The 22800-nt window shown below is 38.1% G+C and overlaps 1 long non-coding RNA gene across 1 annotated transcript; it reads left to right on the top strand.

Moving 5' to 3' along the window:
• Nucleotides 1-1488: 1488 nt before the first annotated feature.
• On the top strand, nucleotides 1489-22364 carry LOC141362529 (uncharacterized). Its single transcript, XR_012368284.1, has 2 exons — nucleotides 1489-1572; nucleotides 21855-22364. It is a non-coding gene; the product is annotated as an uncharacterized lncRNA (long non-coding RNA).
• The last annotated feature ends 436 nt before the right edge of the window (nucleotides 22365-22800 follow it).

The following is a 22800-nucleotide window of genomic DNA, read 5'->3' as shown; positions in this document are numbered from 1 at the left end:
GCCTTTCTTATGGAAATGTAACTCCCCACAAAATGCAAAAATGCACCATTTATAAACATATATGTTGATGATTGGTTAGCCAAACCCAAACAACACATGCAACGCTGTCATGTTTCCTTTAGTCAAAATGACTCCATTAACAGACACTTAAGTGGTCCAAAATCATCCGTGAGTAAAACGAAAACCAGCATGATTGGGGAAACTGAAGGTTTCTGGACTGATGGAGAACTGTGCTGTGGTTTTGGTGTGTGGGGAAATGATGCCAAACTCATATCTCAAACGCAGCTCTCATACGCAACTGTTTTCACATCTGCCTCACAGCTGCTGTGCTGGCAGGAGTACGAGGGAGAAGAAATAGAGTGTAAAATGAGGCTAATTGTACAGTGTATACATTATACAAAAAGTTTCTGCTGGACTACATTTAACTAGAATCTATACTGTGTAACATATAGAGTATGTAAGGCCTATGCGGGTGTGGTCATTATTTGTCAAGTGTAACAAAAAAAGAGCCAGGCATTGTGAACATAATAAAAGGTCTAAGTACACACGTACTACGGTACAAACTTGTCAAGGCCTTCGAAAGTAAAGACATTTAAATAACAACAGCAAACTGACCTATATTCTCAAGTTACAATGTCAAATCCAATCCTAGAAAGATTTGTGGGACAAACCATGCTGTGAACTGTTCAGGGTAAATGTCTGTCAGAAAGTAAATGAGACCTGCAGTTCAAGCAATGATTATTAATATCTTCAGATATTACTGAAAACACGCATTGAATTTCATTTAAATCACATTTAAAATTTTATTTTAGTAAATCAATTAAAATTCAAAAAGCTTGAATTGGCACACAACCCATGTGCTCGCAGCAAAAGTTTTATAATTCCTAATCTCATTCTTTGCTATTTCTTTGCCCCTCTCAAATTTCTATCAATATACACTGCAAAAAATGATTTTCAATAAAAAAAATTCTTAGTGTTTTCAGTAAAAATATCAAAAAATAATTCTTAAATTAAGATGCTTTTTCTTGATGAGCAAAACGACCCAAGAAAAAAAAGTAAAACCAAAAATTTCACATTTAAGTGATTTTGTGCATAAAACAAGCAAAACAAATCAGCCAATTTTATTGAATTTAATGTTTAAGAAATTTTTTCAAGATTTTTGTTGCTTGTTTGGGGTGGTTAGGGCTTATCCTAGTCCCAGACTAAAATGCATGTTTGAGCTGCCTTAATTTAAAAATATCTAGCAATGACATATCTTAACATACATCAGTGCCATTGTTTTGTGTCAAGAAGCACACCAATATTGTGTATTAAATAATATTTTGTAAGGTATGTTTGTAAAAACTACTTAAATGTCCTAATATAACTAAGGCCTAGCCCTGGATTAATCTAAACCCTGTCCGGGCGACTGCCTGCAGTTCTCTTTGTGTCCAGCAGGTGACATCTAAGCTCTATGATTGACAACAATGCGTGCACGTGCACAACTAGCTCGTATGAATTTACTCTCAAGACTGTGGTAAGCTAACACCAGCCATCTGCAACTCAACAGCACAGACTGAATGACTTTACTAGGTCAGTATCTACATTACACAGCTTTACTGTACTGAATCTGATTTCCCTTGCACAACCAGCAACTTAAACGTTTTAGTGTTAAGTGTAATAAAGTCTCAAGTATAAGTTGCTGTATAAATAAACGCAGTGTGCATGAGGCCAAAGATGTGAGAGAATAATATAATAGGGTCGTGTGCTGTATTCTGTGTGGCCCACTTCAGATCTCGCCGATGGTTGTTTGCTTGTAAACAGTGCTGGGGTGAAGCAGTGTGAATATGGTTGCATATAGGAATTTTTGTTGACTCTGCATTATGAGATTCTTATGTGTTTTAATTGACAGGCAAAGATAATCTGGAATGCTGCTCAGTAACTCTCCAACTTAAGATAAGTAAAAGTTACTGTGTGACACACAGCAAAATCCCCAGTGTTACATTAACACCACAGAATGTTAAAAGTAACACTGAAACGGTGTTTAAAGCTTTGACACTTTTGACTTTATCCTCTCTATCACCATCTCTGTTTGAAACCTACAACTGCATTTTACATTTTGTAGAATCATTTATTAACTTAAACTTAAAGGAAAAGTCTACTCATTTTCAATATTAAACTATGTTATTACCTTAACTAAGAATTGTTGATAAATCCCTCTATCATCTGTGTGCGTGCACGTAAGCGCTGGAGCGCGCTGCGACACTTCGATAGCATTTAGCTTAGCCCCATTCATTCAATGGTACCAATCAGAGATAAAGTTAGAAGTGACCAAACACATCAACGTTTTTCCTATTTAAGACGAGTAGTTATACGAGCAAGTTTGGTGGTACAAAATAAAACGTAGCGCTTTTCTAAGCGGATTTAAAAGAAGAACTATATTTTATGGCGTAATAGCACTTTTGGGAGTACTTCGACTCGCCTGAAAAGTCCGCTCCCCTTCTCCCTCTCATAATGGGAGAGGGAGGGTGTTACTGCGCCGAGTCGAAGTACTCCCAAAAGTGCTATTACGCCATAAAATATAGTTCCTCTTTTAAATCCGCTTAGAAAAGCGTTACGTTTTATTTTGTACCACCAAACTTGCTCGTATAACTACTCGTCTTAAATAGGAAAAACGTTGATGTGTTTGGTCACTTCTAACTTTATCTCTGATTGGTACCATTGAATGAATGGGGCTAAGCTACATGCTATCGAAGCGTCGCAGCGCGCTCCAGCGCTTACGTGCATGCACACAGATGATAGAGGGATGTATCAACTCTTCTTAGTTAAGGTAATAACATAGTTTAATATTGAAAATGAGTAGACTATTCCTTTAAGTTTAGATGTTGGCTTTGTTTTATTTAAAGTCACCATTATGGTGATCAGTGTTTGTTTTAGTCGGACTCTTAACTCTTAATGTTTAGCTTGTTTGTTATTTTCTGGCTGTTAGAACTTTGTGTATTTAAAGCAAATTTGTTGCCGCCAAAAAAGAGACAGTAGTGCAATTTTGTGTTGGTGGTTAAGATATAATGAAATAGTGTGAACCTATATAAACACTAAGAAGTTGCTATAAATTATAAAAAATTTAATTGAAATAACTTTGCATTATTGCATTATTTTCCACACACTGTACTTTTTTGTAGCTCCAGAAACGCACAGATTTTGTACAAAACTGTCCCTGATTGGCCCGTTGACCTGTACAGTAAGTTGTGATTGGCCTGAATATCACACTGGAAATGTGACGCTCCTTACCATGTTTAAAAAATTTGGTCACAATGCAATGCTAACAGGAGTTAACTTACAGGTTGTGAGTCCAAAGCGGGTCTTGTCTGGGTGATTCTCACGAAAACTTGGTTTTAAAAATGTCAAGCATGAAAATGTAAAAATTGCTTAAATTTACTTTTTTCCCACCAGACATTGAAAAACAAAGTCTGGAGTAAATGGGAACATTAATTTAAAAACTTTTACTTATCATTTAACACTTTTTGTAACATAATTAAAAAAAAATAGTCCTAAAAAATCTCATTACCGCAACAGTCAGAAAACATCAACACTGACATATTTTCAAAATGACATGACAAACCTGAAAGAACATAATTTGGAGATTCTGCACATGCATTTAAAATCAAAGTATTATGCTTCTATTAATTAAATTAACATTTAATAAGCATCTGTTGCGGTAATGATAATCAAAATGTCGTGTAAGCATTCTGACAAGACAATATTTCAAATTAACTGTAAAAAATGATCTTACTTGGTAGCCATCTTGAAGTAACTGGTCCATGTGCTTGGTCACTCAAAATCAAACTTTATTAAAATTCTGTATGTGTGCTTAAACTGTTCTCAAAAAGTGTTGCAGAGGATGAGAACATCAGGCATGGACACATCATTTTCCTAATTTTTCTTCATTATTATTATACATGAATATTCAGTAAATATTTTCTGTCATCTAAAGTAGTCTAGCAAAACATCCATTTATTTTTTTCTTAATATTTTTGTGTTAATTTGATTAAATTACAACATAACGCATGTTCAAACACAGCCGGACACATTGCGGTAATAAGAATTTCAGCAGAAAATGAGATAAAATTTCCAATTATAAATTCTTATGTTGAAATCACACATTGTGCAAGGTAGAACACAGTATTGTGTTAATTCTGATGCTTTTTAATGTTACTATATTACACATTTTAAAGCTAAAATCATTAGTGCCGTGGTGTTTCAATGGTTTCGTGAGAATCACCTGTCTACATTACCAATCCCAGTAAAGTAAACTGTTGCCTACAATCCGTGTGTTTGTTGTAGTCCAAGAAAAGAGATTTATGTTGGAGATGATAACTCCAACATCGTTTACTTTGGGGTCTGTACCTATTGCATATCCTTAACATGTACTAATACACACTTACACACCAAAGAAAATGTAAAATTGTGAATCGGACCATTGTTGCTCTTTGAGCTTATTTAACTTTTTTGTACATTTTTTTTATCATAAATTATAAACTTACTAGTCAAGAAACTTGAAATGAATCGTATACAAGTTTATTCAAAGTGGAATTTTTCACAGTGTATGTAAGGAAGCAATCTGAGATGTTTCTTTGTTGGAATGAGGATACATTTGTTTATATAAGCAGGTACATTTCTATTTATGGAAGTAAGGCATAGGGCAGCTGTTAAAATTCATGACAAAATTATAAAGGTGGACCCAAGCACCCATACAATTAGTGTTTAGTGGGCTCCTCTCACCACAGCTCATGAGGCAAAACTCTAGGTATTTTCCTCAAGCCCCATCCCCTCCTCCAGCCAACAATGGCCTTTATAATACAGTTCAGTACATACCCTTCAGTAACACACGTGATCACAACTGGCAAAACTAGGAAAATACTTCCAATTCTGTTTTTTTCTAGGTTTCTACCAAACTCTTATTTTTGTGCCTTAAAATGCGTAATAAGCAATTCAAGGAAAACAATGGTGAGAAAAATCCCTTCAGATGGTAAGGTTAGAAGAAGGAAGAACATTAGAGGAACCAAGACTCAGGAAGGGGAACACATATGCCTTTGGTCAGCACTTGTTAGGATTAATTTTGACTTGCTAACCAAGACAGCACAAGTGTATCAAGCTTAGTACAATATTAGGGGGGTGTACACTAGTAAAAATATTTTTTTGATTTACATGTGAGCTCGTGTGAAATAAAGTTTTTTCACATTGTTTACTGACCATTTGTAGAACAGGAAATGTTTTGTTAATCTAACAATTGCTGGAACGAGACTTTTTACGTTCAGTATGAAAAATATTAATTGCCTGTTCCGCATTTTAACAAGGCAAAATTGACATTTTTAGGGCTGCGAGTTACCCCATGTTTTAAGTTGAATCAACTTAGGGGTATACAGAACAAGTTTTGCTTCCTAGCCATGCAAGGATATATATATATATATATATATATTAACCTATATTTTGTATTTATGTTATTTACTGTATATAAAATTATTCACTGTAAACTGAAATACAAAGTTGGTTCAACTGAAAAAGTAAGTTTTTGAGTTATTTCAAAATATTAGTTAACTCAACAATTTTAAAACAATTACAAAAAGTTGAACTAACTCAAAAGTTAGAAAAGGTTACTTACTTTTTCCAACAAATAGTTTTATTGTGTAAATATATAGACAAATTATTTGCTCTAAAAATAACTTGCACAGCTTTTTTGAGTTTACTCAACCTTTAGGCTAAAACATTTACACAACGAAACATCAACAAAATATAATTTTTAGCAAAATGATTAGACTTATCTTCTTCAGTATACACAAAATAATCACTCGACCCCTCCTACGTAAAATTGTTGAGAGACCATTTTGAAGTCGGATTATTTACACCACATTCTCAGAAAAAGGTAGGGGAGAGCGGGGTATGTTGTCACACTTTTCACACTGTCTAACATTTACTGAGCACCATACATCAAAATGGTATAAATCTCATACCAAATGAAAGAAGGAAGTCTTGGGCACATATGTTGTATTCATAACATCTTTATATCTTATCTCATTACAGAGTTGTAGACTGTTGAATAGTGACTGTGCACTTGTGACAATTTGCCCCATCGGAGGGTAAGTTGTCACACTAGGGCGGGTAAGTTGTCACACTAGATTATCTAAAAATAAGAACACAACTACTTAATTGTGAATATTGATTTTAATTTTTAAACTCAAACCAAACTGGAAATATAAACATCCGTGCCTGGAGAATCTGGAAAAACAATTATTTCAATCCAAATAATGCACATTTCAATTAAGTGGCAAGACCACTTTACTTTGAACTTTGGTTCAAATGTTCTATGGCTTTCACATAAAACCAGATAACTGAATGGAACGCTGCAGATAACTTGCTTAACTTAACATGTTTAACCTCTGAACAAAACAGATGCCCTGTATGACTAATAGGACTCATCTCCAGAATCACAATTCTGACACACATAAATTGCCTGGCCTGAGGTGCAAGCATCATGGGCCCAATTGTTGCATTTTACACATTTTACCCAGGTCTCCTTTGGACGACTCTTTGAAAATGGCTCTACACAGACGAGGCAGAAGCACTCTTCATCATCTGATGATGACTCTTGCATGATTTTTCTTCTTTTAGCTGCCTTGTTTTTCATAGGTCCAGATTTCTGCTTCCCATTCTTTTGAAACAGCTTTTTGCTAGATTGAGGCTTATTCTTTTCTATATCATGTTTTCTGAGCATGTTCGATGTGTTTGTTTGTACAGGGGCAAGTTGTCAGATGTGACGACTTGCCCCAAAGTCATTGAGACAACTTGCCCCATACTTACTTGTGTGCTAATGTTGTCTAAATCTCAAGTTTAGCTCATCATATCACTTTAGCTAAAGTATCAAAAGACACTTTACGGTCTCCTCTATTTTGTGCAAAATAATCATTTTAAACATTCACACCTAACAAAGTTGTATTGCATAAAATGTAAAGTGATTTTTTTTTACTTTTTAAGCAGAAAAATAAGAAAATTGTGCTAACCTCAGATTACAGTGATCTTGACCACATGTGAACAGGAAGTTCACTATAGAAGAAGAAGTCACATAAAGTGGCTATTTGATTTTTGAGATAGAGCCTCTAGTGTTGGAGTTATTAACAGTGTGACAACTTACCCGTGTGACAACTTACCCCGCTCTCCCCTACTGGGGCGGTACCCTTTCAAAAATACAACTTTGTAATTAAAGCGTCCATATTATTACCACAAAGGTATATACTGGTACCCAAATGGGTACTGTCAGATTTCTTTTCTGTATGCAGGCCAGAGCTTGAAAAGATTGGGTTTCTCGATGAGTAGGTCAATCATCACACTTTGAGTGGTGCAGATAATATGACTGAAGCATTGGATTTCACTGAGTATCAGACAGGGTATCAGATCTAACTATGGTCTAAAGAGCAATACTTGGAAAAAACTGCTGTGTGATGAGCTGCTGCCACAAAATATTTATAAACCACACACAAATACTGGGAAAAAAATCAGTTCATACAATAATAATCTGCCATCTTCGATGAGTTTACAATGAATTCTGGGATTGCCATTTCCATTAAAGATATATTTGATTATGCCTGAGAATTTGGCACAGTGTCTTAAAATGCAGTATAATTACGCGGCCTAGCTTGTGAAACAATTTTTGTGTCAGGAACGTGGCTATGTTGACTTACAGGAAGATTCATGTCGGCGGCTCACTAGGTTTACCGTAAGAACAGAGCTCTAATGATGAACTGAGGTTGAATAATGTGTACAGCTTGAATGACCAAAAATAACTCTAATAGTGAAACTGAAATGGAATAGTGATGACTAAAATGAAATTATACAAACTTGGTATTTTCAAATTCACGCAGTATTTGAGACATTTATTTGTAGTATTAAATATAATATATGGTTCCAAAACTCGATAAACGCCATTTAAAAACAAAGTTAGTTACCCCCCAAATCAGTATTGTATCTGGTCAGTATTAAAAAGTAATTTCTTAATTTTATGCAAAATCCAATATCCGCCGTGTTATTCTGTCATCTTTTCTACCTTTTTTCCCCAGAACGCGATAAACGCCACTCCTCCTTTTTTTGCAGAATGCAATAAATCCGCTCAACAAATGACAGCGCACCATTCAACGCATTGTAAACTATAATGGCGGCGCGTTGAATACACACAAAATCCTATTTTTCCTCATCTTATTTCTACTTCGTGATCAACAAACAAACAAAAACAAAATAATACTTTTGTTGACATTGATAAACCTGTGGTGGTTTTCTGTGACGGGGAAGAAACGTAAGCCATCAAAATCTAATAATTTAAGCGAGAGGCACTCGGGAGAAGGAAAAATGCCGGCTGTTGCTTGTTCTCACACGACAGCATCAAGTTTCTGTCATGCTAACACATTGACCACAAGGGATCTTATGAAAAACTTTTCATTATTTTACTCAAAGTCAACAAAAATCGAGCAGGACAAAAACATTTTACAGTTGATCGCTGTCAAAAAAGTTCAGCGACGACGTCCCAAGGATGACAGCAGCAATGACAGTTCTTAATATGACAAAGTGTTTTGATTAATGCCATTAATGTTTTTTTTAATCAGTGTATACCACTAGTCAACTAAATTAATATAACATGGCAAAGATGAATGCACAGTTATATATTGATTCAATAGATTTATAGCATTTTGAAAAAAAAAACTTGTCATGGATTTATTGCATTTTGTGGAAAATGAATCAGTTTTTATAATAATAAATCTTTGAACATCAAATTATGGATTTGAATTTTTTATGTTTTTATAACCTAAAGATGCTATGAGAAAGTTTGTAACATTTATTTACAAAATAGTGGTTTTCATCTTGTCACTTTCTTGATATAGAAAACATGTTTTTACAGAAATTATAGTCAAAATGGATTTATTGAGTTTTGGAACCAAACTCTTCATATATAAATACGTTGCATATGTTAGAATGTGACATTGATACAGTACAAAATGTATAAAATATTTACAGAAAATTCTGTCCTCATTTACTTACCCCTATGTGGTTGCAAATCTGTATAAACTTCTTTGTTCTGATGAACACGAAGGAAGATATTTTGAGGAATATTTGTAACCAAGCTTCCTAAAAAGAATACCATGGAAGTAAATGATGACAGAATTTTCATTTTGGTGAATCTTTCCTTTAAATATATAAATAAGAAATAAATATACAAACAAACAAACTAAACAGTACACATTATATTACATACTAGAGTAGGCCTATGTGTTTTAGATATCCATATATTAAACTGCAAAACCATTAGAAAGTTGCACATTAGTATTGTACTTAAAATACTCAAAATACAATTATCCAAAGTATGTCACAATCACATACACCCTATTGTTTCATACAAGGAAGTCTGAATTTCCATTTAAAATGGCTTAGCCAAAATACTCAGGAACGCAGTCCACCAACACGATTCAACCAATGTACTGGCCTTTATTGAAGCCCATGAAGTATCACAGCAAAACAGATATACAAACAGCAAGCAGAGGACACGAGACTTCATAAATCAACGTTACCCTGACACTCGCAACAACACAGTGAAATATGATAAAAGACATCTTCGTCTTGTGGGGCATGTGTATTTGTGTTGCTTAGTGTATATGTGTGTGCATTTGAGACCGCCATCATGTGTGTCAGCAAGCCAATGCCTGTCTATACATCTGCATGCCTGTACCTGTGTGTGTGTACGCTGTGCTCGGTGTCTGTTTACATATGTTTACGTGTGCCATGAGTGTTTGCTTGAGTGTGTGTGTGTCCTTTATTCAGGTAAAGCAACCCCACCTTCCTCTTTCACAATTTGAATGAGGGAGCAAAAAGGCTTTGGTTGTAATTACAGTAATTATAATGATTTTTTCAGCTTTTCCACCAATGAAAGTGCTCTGACCTCATCCACCTTTCCCAGCACAGTTGGATGGAGCATTTTTTTTTCTGTTCCGTAAGGAGATCCCCCTGTTTATGTTCAAATGGGTGTTACACTATGTTCTCCTTTTCAACCATTGGTCCTTTTATGCGCTTGACTTCCCCTGGGTGCGCGCAGTAGGTGTGCCAGCGTACATGCAGAAGTACAGTAGTGTATAAAAGTATTTATATTAGCTTTTGGCACTTTGAACATGGATGCATTCTTCACTGTCCAACTTGTAGGACAGTGCAAGTGTATTCATTGGCATAAACAATGACACTATGTCCTAATTTGCATAAGTGTACTATGCAATAAGTAAATCTTTATGTATAAAAATATTTGTTAGTTCAACTTAAAAAAATAAGTCACCTGGTTGCCTTAAAATTCAGCATTCACTGAAGAAAATGGCTTTACTCTTTGGTTTTTTACAAAAGATAACACAAAGATAACACAAGTAAACATGCAGTTTTTAAAAGAAGGCTTTTATTATTAAACTAAATCCAAACTCACATGTACCTGTGTGAAAAAGTGCTTGCCCCCTAAACCTAATAACTGTTTTTGGGCCACCCTTAGCAGCAACAACTGCAATCAAGCATTTGCAATAACTTGCAATGAGTCTGTTACAGCACTGTGGAGGAATTTTGGCCCATCCATCTTTGCAGAACTGTTATAATTCAGCCACATTGTAGGGTTTTCGAGCATTTCAAGGTCATGCCACAGCATCTCAATAGGATTCAGGTCCGGACTTTGACTAGGCCACTCCAATGTCTTCATTTTGTTTTTCTTCAGCCATTCAGAGGTGAACTTGCTGGTGTGTTTTGGATCATTGTCCTGCTGCAGAACCCAAGTTCGCTTCAGCTTGAGGTCATGAACAGATGGCCAGACATTCTCCTTCAGGAATTTTTGGTATACAGCAAAATTTGTGGTTCCATTTATTACAGCTTCACAAGTTCGCCCTTACATCTAATCTGATTGCGAAAGTAAGCATATTTTGGCATGTTGTCCTGGGGGAGGGCTCTGGATTCGAAGTGAAGCTCGAATCCGGGGTATTGCCCAAACCCGGAGAACTCCCCCATCCTTAAGTGGGATAAAAACAGATTAGAGTGGGGAGTTGGGGTGGTGGAGGGTTGTCGGAAAACAGGACTGAGGTAGGTAGTAATAGCTTTGTTATTAAAACTTCCGGGTCCTAAAGCAGCAAAACATTATATTTTACTGTTGGTATGATGTTCTTTTTTTACTTTTACACTATACGTAATCGTACACACCTTCCAAAAAGTTAAACTTTTGTCTCGCCAGTCCACAAAGTATTTTATTGGGATCATCAAGATGTTTTCTGGCAAAACTGAGACAAGCCTTTTGTTCCTTTTGCTCAGCAGCTGTTTTCGTCTTGGAACTCTGCCATTCAGGCCATTTTTGCCCTGTATCTTTCTCAGTGGTAGGCCGTCAGTGCCAGCAAAACCTTCTCACCTGGCCTAATCTGATTCACTGATTTACAATTTAAAATATTTTCCATAAATGTGTATTAAATGAATCCCAAAATAGTCTATTATCTTTATTTAATTACTTTTCTCCTGCTTGCACTGCTTCCAGTATTTATGATAGAGCATTTATCCAATCATGTGTTACCAGGGAAAAAGAAATCTGCCTAGGCCTTCAGAACGAGCAGTGCAGGCGCCTTCAGCTTAAGATAAATGGCAATTAAATCATTGCATTAACCAGATCAGATTTCGAGTTGGTGTCACCGGCGCCTTCTAGCTGGCTTTAAATGACATCAGTATTTTTGCATCATTTGATTCGATTGACCCCTAGCAGTTTCAAACATACCAGGAAAAAATCCCGCAAGTGTTCTCTAGCTTAACGCAGAGTCACGGAACAGTTCAATCTGTACCAGCTAAAAACAGAACTGACTGTAATGTATGGCATGATTGATTTTGAAGGCAAAAATCCCATTAAAATCCTTGATTTCCTTCAGCATAAACATTTTTGTGAGAGCAGTTAGTTGGATGCAGTTATGTGGATGTTGTTGTGGGGTCTTTTGACCTCTTGGATACCTTGGGGTAATTTTGGTCGGGCAGCCACTCCTGCGTAGGTTCACCACTGTTCCAATGCTTTCCAACACTTTTTCACACCACTGTATTTAGAAAAGATTACAGATAATTTAGTCACAACGCAATATAGTTTTATCAGGTCTTTTTGTGTCACTCACTTCCTAATGAATCACTTTGTTATCCACATACGCACAATGGCATACTGCCCTTTGAATCCAGTCATCGTGAGCCCGCATAGTTACCAAACCACAGTGAGCACGGAGGGTCTTTCAATATCATTCAACACCTTTTACATAAAGACAAACAAAAAATCTGCACAACCCCCCCGTAACGCATTGAATCATTACCCTCAACCCAGGCCACTGACCTCTACTCTTATGAATACAATACCATGATGAATGATGACAGAAGATACACATTTACTACTTCTGGGGGACCCCAATCTATAAGTTGAGGCGTTTCCCTCTGATTGCTTAGCAGAGAGAGTTTCAGAAGATGAATTAAGGCCTTGGGTAGAGAGAGAGAGAGAGAGAGAGAGAGAGAGAGAGAGAGAGCAAGAGAGCGAGAGATGTGCTTCTATGGCAAAGAGTTGGTTAAAGTTCAGTTGTGAAGCCATAAAGAAAAGACCCCCCTCTAAATACCCATCATCCCTCTTTTCTGCTGTCGGCCTCCCCACAAGTCTTTGAGGCTTCTCCCCCAAAAGCACACGTACAGAGAGGGGGCAGTGTAAATCTGGCTCCCACTGGGAGAGGGAAAGGTTGGAGAAAATAAATCTGGCACGGTTCACAGTGAGTTCAGCCAAATCACCAATAGGAGTCTCTTATGCTCTCTCTGTTTTTGTTATCATTCTGTCATCAGTTTACCCACATATAAGTGAATCTGCTTATATTAAGAAATACAGCATGGAACAGAGCGTATCAAATTGAGCCTTGTGGTCATTTTGAATATTTCATTAAAGGGGACATTTTATGAGACTTTTTAAGATGATACTTTTATGAGACTTTTAAGATGTAAAATAAGACTTTAGTGTCCCCAGAGTGTGTATGTGAAGTCTAAGATCATAATACCCCATAGATAATTTATTACAGCAGTTAAAATTGCCACTTTATTGGTGTGTTCAAAAATTAAGGGTGTCCCCTAGGGGTGTAACGGTACGCAAAAATCACGGTTCGGTGCGAACCCCGGTTTTGAAGCCACGGTTCGGTTCATTTTCGGTACAGTAAGGGAGAAATGCAAACATTAAACTGCAGGTTGTTTATTACTATAAACTTTTTTTTACAATTTGTTTACACTTTTTTAAACACTTTTTATTAAAATATAACATATAAAATATATATAAAATGAAAAAATAATAAATAAAATACTACTGCAAAGTTCTTTTTACATTATTTTATAACAGAAGGTAACTCTTTTCTTAACCTTCTCTTAAACTTTTTCTACTGAAACCTTGAACTAACAAATTCAATTCCCGAATACATTTATGAACTATTAGCCTACACTTTTGCCACCAAAAATTTTCTGTTTTGATTTATTTTGGATTGTTTAACTCACAGTATTGAATTGGCTATGTACCATCTCTGTATAAAAATAATATTACTGCTCTATGTGTAACTGCATAGCAAGCAACATGATGATATACTTATTATACATTCATTTTGAGATTAGTGAGTTGCATACCTAGCCATCTTTGATCTTTTGCATGTTTCTCCTAATCTTTGCTTGTGTCGTCAACGTAAGCTGTAACGAACCCCTCCGCAGCTGAGTGACAGCTGAGTAACCCCGGGTTACAGCTCTTCTCTGTCCCGACCAGCTGATCGCATTGGCACAATGATATGATTGACGTGATGTGCAGATGAAAAATCTGATCACGCATTCCTTATTCTCGCTGTCACAGAAAGCGCGTCTCATGAATGCGTACCAACGAAAGGCGCGCATCCTCTCACGCACTTTTGAAAGAACAAAGCAGCGCGTTGACACGCGTTTAACATGCGCTTTTAGATACGACACTTAAACGTTTACATCAATAATCAAACGGATATACATCTAAGTAAATAAAAATCTTTCTCCGGGCCGAATTATGTTATATGTTTGACAGAAGACTTGCGCTGAACGCGGAGACTTCCGCCACTTAATATGTTCGTGCGGAAACGCACGTATTATGTTCCGCACAGGCGCACACAAAATGCATTCGGCCTTTCGGTGCACGTGTGCACCGTGCCGAAAGCCCTGAACCGAAACGGTCCGGTTCGAATACACGTACCGTTACACCCCTAGTGTCCCCTCAAATGCAAATGAGCTATGCAAACACTGATCGCCATAATGGTGTTTTGTTGAAATTAAAACTAAACTGTGCTGCCAATTATTTTCTTTCTCTCTCTCTCTCTGTACTAAATGCCAGTGCCTTGGTTGGATAGTGCAGATTAAGGGGTGGTATTATTATATTAAGATTAGAGCCGGGACTCGATTAAAAAAATTTATCTAATTAATTAGAGGCTTTGTAATTAATTAATCAAAATTAATCACATTTTAATCACATATAAATATTTGATCTGAGAACATTGAGAAGTTATTTTTTCACATGGATTTTTAGTATACCTTGATTAATGACTGAACACATAAGCTTAAGCAACAAAATATTGTTTATTTTTGTTCAACCAAGTCGTTGTACTCAGAGTCGGGCTAATGTCCACGCTAGCTGCTATATGTTTTGCATTGAGATGATACTTGAGGCTCGATGTGCTGCGGTGATATGTGAATTCCTTGTTGCATAGCTTACACACAACCAAGCTCTTATTGACCCTTCCATCCGTTCGTTTTTTATAAAAAAAATTCCCATCCACGGGGCCATCCAAAGCGATCTCATCAGCTTCTTCGCTCATGTTCTGTGGTTTGTTGTTGTCTGAAGTCATGAACGCTAGCTGGTGCTCCAGTATAATCGGTCCGCCGAAACTCATCCAATGAGAAATGTTCCGCGGTGCAAAAATAAGTGTGATTAAAATGCGTTAAAAATGTTTAACGCGTTATTTTTTGTGTAATTAATTAATCTTAATTAACGCGTTAAAGTCCCGGCCCTAATTAAGATCCCCTTTTGATGTCACATAGGGAGCGAAATCTGAATGACCAATTTTTTTCACATGCTTGCAGAGTATGGTTGACTAAAACAAAGTTACTGGGTTGTTCTTTTTCACGTTTTCTAGGTTGATAGAAGCACTGGGGACCCAATTATAGCACTTAAACATGGAAAAAGTCAGATTTTCATGATATGTCCCCTTTACAGCACAGTTAAGGCAACTAGAATGAACAGTTTCAAAAGAAAATACTGAAATTTGGAACCATGCCTCTGTGAAATCCAGGCTCATAATCTAATTCTAAGATCATGTGCGTCTAAGTTTGATTTCAATCATTGATTTGACATTGATTTCAGTTTCTTTGACATGGCCTTACTTTGTCAATATTAAAGATATCAAGCTTATACTTGCACAGAATTTTTTTTTTACGTTATGCAGGATGATTTTATATATAGTAGTGATACCTATGATCAAGTCTCTGTGGCATTCTGGTCCCTAGATATGGCTTCCTCAATGTATGCTTCAACATAATTCCATCCAAAACTCAACCAAGCCTAAAATGTTAGTCCATATATAGCTGAAATAAATGCGAACTACACAAATAGTTTGATGCACAGGTATGTAGATCCTCATAACCAAAGCCATGCACTTTGGCACTACTGTATGTGAACATCTATATGAAGAGTCAAAATAACAGGATGAAACAAATCTGAGAGTATACGAGTGTTGATGAGAGAGAATCTGGCAGCTCACAGTAGCCAGCCAGTGATTGTGTGTGCTGGAAGTGGGAGAATCTACACTGTGTGGATTGAGGAGTTCCAGACGGTTAATGAAGACGGATGTGAACACATGAATTGCTTGCACGGTGAGATCTCCATCTCTGCCCTCTGACCTAAGACAGAGAGAGAGTGAGATAGAAAAACAACAGCTTGAAAATCTCCAAACATCAAAGATCTCCAATGGTCTAAAGTTGTTTAGTAATCATAGTGTTGAATCTGTACTGGAGGGTTATATTTATTCAAACAATTAAATGCAAATACATTTGTTACGCTCTAACCATGCATGTAGATGTCCATATAGGTGTGGCTATTTAACACTATGGAATTGTACAGTCATTCCTGGTATTCCAATCTGGACAATGCGTTCACGCTCCATTTGAGATGTATATGGTTGGTTTAGATGGAGATCAGTGCAGATCTATGGCCTATTGTTGTTATGACCCTCCCTCCCCTAAACCCTCTTCTTGATATAACATGAGCCATGCACCTAAGGGAATGATTGTGGTGTTAAATTACCTGCAGTCTGTAATTACACACACACACCCACGCATACACACGAGCACAACACACAACACATTGATTACGCATAGCTGAAACAAAAAACTGCTCGTACATACGGTATCATTTTTCACATCATCTATAACACCTTGTAGTTGACTGAAATTATGCTATAGCTCACAAAAGCTATGGGAACATGCTAATCCAGTACATAGGCCGCTTAGCAAGTTTTCTGACCGGTCGGCTCCACAAATCAGCTCACTTAGAGCACATCAATAGCACCGATGACAGAGGACTTAAGCTGAAGTCTTTTTTAAAAAGATTTTGGAACAAAACAGCTTTCTTTAATCGCAGTGTCTCAGCAAATAACCCCGGGGTGAGGGGTCAGAGGTGATGACCCCATTGGAGAGGAGCTGGGTAGGGGTTGAGGTTGAGTCTCTGCAGCGCTCATGGCCGTAGCAGCTGTAACAACAGATGAGAGAGAACAGGCCAGCACCCTAAAACAAGGCTGAAGTTAAGACCTACGTCTCCTGGAGCTCCATATCCTGAGCTTTCCTCTCTCACGTGGATACATATGGATTTGAGGGCTTAGGTCATTGGAGTGCATTTGCACACCAATGTGTTCTTCAGAGAAAAGGCAGGGCCTGAAATCAGCTTTTTCAAGTTTGCAAAAGACATCACAAAGAGCACAGTTTAGTAGGGATCTCCATCACAAGGTTGTACATGAACATTTGAACGAAACAGCATAAAGATGCATAACAGGCAGTGTGAACTCCTGTAAACTGCATTTTCAAGTGATGACTCTCTGTATGGCAGATGAGCAAATCCTTACACTGAAGACTCAAACTAAAAGTGGGACTAACCCTAACCCTGCAACTAAACACCAAGTAACTACCTAGCAACACCTAACAAACCATGCAAAACACTGATTTAAGCACAAAACAACTTTGTGACAAACAGCGAAACTTTTCATTGAAATAGATGTGTGATTGAGTTGAATATACACGTATAAAGATTTGTCGGTTGAGAAGCAGTAGGAGGGATGTGACCCGATTTAACCCAAACTCAACAATCTCTTTGAAATGATCAACACATAATCTGCTATTGTCTCTGTTTGATGGGGTATTGGTAAAGCTCTCAAGACAGGACACAAACATACTAATGCATGCACAGATGATCTGTTCGAAAGGCTGGCGGGGGACTTATGATCCAGTAATGAGCAGTTCACATTAAAGACCTGTTTCTCCTGGGAATCAGTCTGCATCACTGAGACAGTTATTAACATTGACTCTAACCCATCTGACCCCATTCACCTCTCACTGTGCCTGATGGACCCTGAGTGATCATTTTAGATGATTTGTCACTGGCCAATCATCCACTGGCACACAGAATCTCCAGCATGAGTAATGAAACTGACCAGTGAAAAGATGTCGATACACACTGAGCATGTGCAAAGGAACTGTCCTCATGATTGACACAAAGGTGCAGAAGGCACATTCAAAATACTGTTTATTAAGGTTCAGTTTAGAGAATTTACAGATCTTGGGGGTAGATGCTTATTTTAATTTGAAATAATTAAATTATATTTCAAGGCTAAGATGTTTATTTGGTTGTACATTCTTAGTGTTATAGATCACATATAATTACTCCATAGTAATGTACTACAAGTACATAAGTTAAATATTAAGAAAAGGAGGGGAACTGCAGGGTTGCTGGTAGAATTGGATTGGCTTGGGCAGCTATTTATATTACATTAATAGTTGCATTTACATTAATTTATTTAGCAGACGCTTTTATTCAAAGCGACTTACAAACATGAGAGCATATTACATTTTGTCATAGAACTAACAAAGTCCACTTTACAAAGTCATGTGTACAAGTAGGAATAGGAGCTGTATCTAGTAAGGGTGAATGTCTTGGTTACATATGTAACTCTCGTTCCCTGAAGGAAGGGAACAGAGATGTCACGTCAAAGACCTACGTATTGGGAACTCGCTTAGAGGGACCAATCCACTTCGAGTGTATCTAAAAGAGCCAATGGCTGACACGCCAACCGTACGGTTATAAATAGGCAGCAGGTGAACTGCATCATTGTTTTTTTGCTGAGGAGCCGAGCCTAAGGGCGCACTCACACTATCCAAACCGCGCTCGGGCGCGTTTGACCCCCAAAGCCTGGTTTGTTTGACAAGTGTGATCGCTCTGTTCCGCGCCCGGGCGCGGATTGGTTAATCGCGCCACAGCCGGGTTGCAGAGGTGGGCCGGAGCGCGGTTCACTTGGGCTCAGGCGCGGAAGGCTGTGGTGTGAGCGCATTCGCGCCTGAGCGCGATTCAAAAGGTGAAGACGTCAGCTGCGCGACCACTCACCTTCATCTGCCGCCGTAAAAACCTTTTGATGCGCGCAGCGGAGTTACGTGAATGTCCGAGCTGCGCACGTGACAGATCAACTAAGCAATATGATGACATGTGCGAAGGCTGTCTGTAATCGCGCACCAAACGACTCCGAATAAAAAACACAGACTTATCATTACGGTGGGTTCCAGTGTTAAGAGAGAGCTTTACTTCCTGCTTTTTTCAAAACAATCGCATTTTAATGACGAAAGCGCGCCCGGACTCGGATCGATAAAAAGTACATTGTGAGTGCGTGCACCTGGGGGAGTAGGGAGGGGTGACAATCGCGCTGGGGCATGGTTTGGTTTGGTTTGGATAATGTGAGTGCGCCCTAAGACCCGGCCAAATCAGCAGTGGTTGAGCCACCTGTGGTGACGGGACGTGACGTCTCCATTCCCTTCTTTCAGAAAACAAAAGTTACATACGTAACCAATACATTCCTTTTCAGTCGGTCACATCGATGATCAACGTATTAAGAATCCTGTCAAAGTACCATGGAAGCTGCCTCTTCCAGTGCCCTGCATAAGCCTCCCGCCTCTTGTTTTAAGGGTAGGCGGGACAGGGCCTCATACAAAGGAGGCCGATCACTGCTTGTTCCTAAACAACCCACTTGAGTTACCTTAGACAACACTGGGAAGCATACATGTTTCTGACATAGCTGGGAATGCTGAGGAGCCATATCCCTAAGAGGTTTCTTAGGTGGAATAACCTTAGGGGGTTTTGCTGCATATCGAAGTCTCTGGAGTGGCTTACAGAGTGTACAGAGACCTCAGAGATAACTCTGCTGGGGGAAAAACATGGGCTTACTTTTTACTCCACAGACATTACACATATGGTATTCCCCAGGGGTCACTTATATGGGCACCATAGGATCAGCTAATCAAAAGGCTGGCACCAGATGCTTCGCTATTGGAATTGGAAGAAGTACCAAATTCTACAATACAGGAATTTTGGCACTAATGTAGTGCCTGCAGAATTCTGTCCAGAATATGTGGCCCCCCACCCCATAATGGAGGCAGCATGCCTGGAGACCTGTTCTAAGTGCACAGCTGCCCATGGAAAGAAAGGGTCTGACTAAGGGATGAAAGTTCGACAGTAAAGATGCAGTTCACCTGCGGCCTATTAATATCTGCATGGCGGGGCAGTGTCAGCAGATGCAAATACTGCATGCTAACATTCATTGGCTCTTTTAGATACACTCGTAGTGGATTGGTCCCTCTAAGTGAGTTCCCAATACGTCAGTCATCAACATTACGTCGAAGTGACCGACTGAAAGGGAACAACAAGGTTTTCTTTTACGGAGTCAGTGTAAATAGGCTTCCTTGTTAGCAAACACTATTTACACTAACTAGGGCCACCAATGTCTGGTCGGAGCAGTCTTTAGTGTAAATAGCATTTACAGTGTAAATATAATCTATCGCTATTTACTACTAACAGGGGTTAGTTAGGTGAATGTGCACCTGACACATTTTAAAGATTTTAAAGTACCAAACTCTGTTGAGAACATGTAGAGTTTGTTTATGGTTCATAAAAGCAGAATTCCTGATCAAGGTTTCAAAACTTTGTAAAGCATGCAAACAATTATTTACACAAGCACATTTTGTCTTCACACTTGTAAGAGAAGGCATGCTTTGACAATGCTATTAGAAATACGAGTAATACAATATACCAAGATAATTAACTTGCACAATTGACCACATGTGAGCACATTTTTTATAATGCAATACAATACCATGATTTTATAATATGGGTGTAACCTCAAATTTGTTAATTCATTATTTTATTTCACTGTTGGTTGATTCAGGATATTATAAAACAAAAGGAAGAAAACAGATGTTAAAAAACTAAGGGCAGTTTCATGGACAGGGTTTAGATTTATCCAGGACTAGGCCTTAGTTATATTAGGAGATTTAAGTAGTTTTACAAACAAACCCTGCAAAGAAGTGTGTGTCTTCAGACAAAAAATCACACCAATATATGTAAAATTGGTCAGTAGAAGACATTTTCAAATAAAGGCACCACAAACATGCATATTAGTCTGGGACTACTTTATTTAGACAGTTTACCTTTTTGCCTTGTGCCATGTTTGATATGTATTAGTTAGACAGTTATTGGGTGCCCCTGCACTTGAGAAAAGGGAGAAGAAAGTCGGTGTGTGCGTTACGCAGCTGTTTATGCTGTTACTGTGGGTTCACACCAGCCGCGTTTGAGGTGCCAAATTCGCATCTACCGCGTCTAGTTTGCCGCTTTAACATTTTCAGTTTACTCGCTTCATTCGCGCGTGAAATTCTAGTCATTGAGACATTCACACAGAAATTCATGTCATGGAAGGGGCTTCTGCGATTCCGCTCGCTTCCTGGAATCACCTCACCACTAGAGCAAGCTCCTGATTGGTTAATGCGGCACTTTTTTCCACTAAAATTCAAATTTTTAATCTCGCGCGTTTCACGAGGCAATGCTCAAGTTGCGCCATTCGCGTGAACTAGACCGTGCCACGCTAAACGCCTCATTCGCGACGCGAGACCTCCAGACACGCGTCGACGCGTCTTCACATTGACTTAACATTGAAATCACTCACATTTGACGCCTCTACCGTGGCTGGTGTAAATGCAGCATTATGCCGATACTTCTTGAAATGTTAATTATCACCTGTATAACCCGTGTTTTATTTATGTTATCAACGCTGAAAAAAGGGAAAAATGTCAAGCAGAAAAATAACCCTAAAAATGAGAAGTTGCTATTCCCTCAATCACTGCGAAGAACCGCTGATCAGGCAGATTTCTGCTCCGCTCTGAAGTCTGCTCTTTTCTACCATGTGGTCTGATGTTGAGTGATTGCGGGCAGTCAGCTGACAGGAAACATGCAGCAGACCTGCCCTGCGAAACTAATGGAGAACATACTGAAACAGACCAGAGAGACGGTATCAACCTCTGACCTTCTGCGTTCTTCAAGAGGCCTTGTCAAACAAATCAAACTCGATCATGTCCACTATTGAACACTAAAATCGTCAATAAAAACAAGACTTACAGCCCTCACAAAAGATTTATTCCACAATTTTGTTTGTCAAACATTCATTTCTGCCGCTGTTATGTTCCGACAGCGTTTGCCACCAGCATGGACAAGAGGAAACAGACAATAGAGTGTCTGTCTGGGTCCAGCTGTGTGGCTGACCCACAACTTCCTGCTCAGAGATGGTCTTCAGCCAAACCTCATGAGAGATGAGGAGAGAGACAGGCTTTGTGAGAGAGACCGTTGTGCTAATTTCTGCCTTCTGGGTCCAATTGGAGCAGTGTTTACTGGCGAGCCCTGCCTTTTCATACTCTGAAGATGACAGAGCACATCTTCAACATCACAGTTGTTTCTCCAAGAAGGCTTTAATGGTGGCTTTCATATAGAGACTTTACTTGTTATGTCCTCAGTGTAAAGAAAAATCCAAATTAAATGTGTTCCAACAAAGGTAATACAGTTATTTGAACAAATATTTTTAATAGGATGTATTGTGAGCATATCAGTCAACCAAATTCATTTTGCTGACTGGAGTTAGATACTTAAATGTTTTTCCAGACAACTGTACATTAAACAAGGGTTTGAAAGTTCCCAGCATGCATTGCATCATGTAAAGACTACCGTTTCTGTTTCTTCTGACTTTTTAAGTGCAAGACACAGTATTGTAAAAATGCATACAACACAAGCTGTAAGCACTTACTATGGCTACAATCTACTTGTACCTACTTTATTTTTAAAGGAACAGTATGTAAGAAATAATATCAATTAATCATAAAATGGCCCTGATATGTCACTAGACATTAAGAAATCATTTTCATTTCAAATACTTATATCACTCACAACAGTGGCCTGGCCAGGATATTGTCATTTAAAAAGTGGAGTTGCAGCCCTCAACTGATGTTCATGTTGTCATTTTGTGTATTGGCCACCAGTTGTGTGATTGCAGTACCATTTTTAGCCACAAGTTTTGTGATTGCAATACCAGTTTTGGCCACAATCCTACATCTGTTCCTTTAAGTATTCATTTAATTTATTATTTT

This window comes from Misgurnus anguillicaudatus, unplaced genomic scaffold (genome assembly GCF_027580225.2).
Source record: "Misgurnus anguillicaudatus unplaced genomic scaffold, ASM2758022v2 HiC_scaffold_28, whole genome shotgun sequence".
NCBI lineage: Eukaryota > Metazoa > Chordata > Actinopteri > Cypriniformes > Cobitidae > Misgurnus > Misgurnus anguillicaudatus.
Note: the sequence above shows the minus strand (reverse complement) of the source record. Positions and strands in the feature narration are given on the sequence as shown.